Source organism: Urocitellus parryii, chromosome 4 (assembly GCF_045843805.1).
Source record: "Urocitellus parryii isolate mUroPar1 chromosome 4, mUroPar1.hap1, whole genome shotgun sequence".
Lineage (NCBI taxonomy): Eukaryota > Metazoa > Chordata > Mammalia > Rodentia > Sciuridae > Urocitellus > Urocitellus parryii.
The window spans coordinates 195,093,213-195,095,076 of record NC_135534.1 but is presented as its reverse complement, the minus strand read 5'-3'; the positions used below and the strand labels follow the sequence as shown (position 1 = coordinate 195,095,076).

The 1,864-nt window shown below is 30.5% G+C and overlaps 1 non-coding gene across 1 annotated transcript; it reads left to right on the top strand.

The window, feature by feature from the left end:
* The first annotated feature begins 1,445 nt into the window (after nucleotides 1-1,445).
* LOC113186031 (U6 spliceosomal RNA) lies at nucleotides 1,446-1,552 on the top strand. Its single transcript, XR_003301213.1, has one exon. It is a non-coding gene; the product is annotated as a U6 spliceosomal RNA (small nuclear RNA).
* Nucleotides 1,553-1,864: the final 312 nt, after the last annotated feature.

Genomic DNA, 1,864 nt, shown 5'->3' with positions numbered 1-1,864 from the left:
GAGAGAGAAAGATCACAAATAGATAATCTAATGTTATACAACATGATCTCAGAACGGAAAGAACAAACTATTTAAAAAACAGAAGACAAGAAATAAAATCAAAGCCAGAATAGACATAATTGAGAACAATTAAAACAGAAAAATATACAAAGAATAAATGCAATAAAGAGATGTTTCTTTAAAAAGATAAACAAGATTGATAAGTCCTTGGCCATCTTAGCCAAAGAAAAAGCAAGAAGACTGCAATCAAGAAAATTAGATATTGAAATGGAGATATCAGCATAATAACTTCTGAAATCCAAAGGATTATTAGAAACTATTATGACTATTCATACCCTATCTGGAGTAAACTGGAAAATTGAGAAGACATTGACAAATTTTTATATACACATGATATGCCCAAATTGAACAAGGAAGGTGTAAAAAAAAAAAAAAAAAAAAAAAAACCAAAACTAAACAAACCAATATCAAGCAATGAGATTCAAGTAGCAATTAAAAACCTTCAAACAAAGAAAAACCCAGGACCAGACAGATTCTATCCGGCATTTAAAGAAGAACTAATACTAGACTTCCTCAAATCATTACATGAAATAGAAATGGAGGGTATACTCCCAAATACACTCTAAGAACCCAGAAATACCCTGATTCCAAAAGCAAACAAAGGCACATCAAGGGAAGAAAACTACAGACTAATGTCCCAGATGAACCTAGATGCAATCATCCTTAATGAAATATTATCAAAGAAATTCAAACCTTTCAAGAAGATAGTATACCATGATCAGGTGAGTTTTATCCCAGGGATGAAAGGTCTGTTGAACATGCAGAAATTGATAAATGTAGTTAACCACATAAATAGAGTTAAGGACAAGAGTCATACAATCATCTCAATAGATTTGGCAAAGGACTTTGATAAAATCCAGCACCCATTCATGTTAAAAATTCTGGATAAACTAGGAATTAACCTCAATATTATAAAGTGTATATATGACAAAATCATATCCAATATGATATTGACTAGAGAAAACCTGAAAGCATTTTTTCTTAACTCAGAAACAAGACATAGATGCCCACTTTCAACATTAATATTAAATAGATTAAAAAAAAAACTCTAGCCAGAGTAATCAGGTAAGTTAAGAAATTTAAAAGATACAAATAGGAAAAAAAGAAGCCAAGATATCTCTGTTTGCCAATGACATGATCCTATGTCTAAAAGACCCCAAAAAAAACTCTATCAAACCTCTAAAGCAATAAGGAAATTGAGCAACATTGTAAGATGTAAGATCAACCTTCATAAACCAGCAGCTTATCTATACTTCCATAGTTATTCTGCTGAGAAAGAAATAAAAATATACATGTACCTTATTCATGATAACATTAAAACATAAAATAAAATACTTAGGAATTAAAACAAGGAGGAGAAAGACATCTATAATAGAAACTATATTGTACTCTCTTTGGCAGCACATATACTAAAATTGGAACAATACAGAGAAAATCAGCATTGCTTCTGCACAAAGATGACACACAAATTCACGAAATGTTCCATATTTTTACAGTGGAAAGTACTGGATAATACTGATTCTGGAAAAAAAACACAAATATATTATTCCATCTCCACATAGTAAAAAGCACACTTGCACAGTATTTTGTACTTGTATGTCATTTTATTAAAATGGTGGGGTTGAAAAAAAAACTATAGAATACCAAAGAAAGAAACTGAAGATGAAAAAACCTCACACTTCTTCTTAGATCAGCAGAATTAATATCATCAAAATGACCATGCTATCAAAAGCATTATACTGATTCAAGGCAATCTTCATCAAACACCAATTACATTCTTTACAGTAATAGAAAAAGCAGTCCT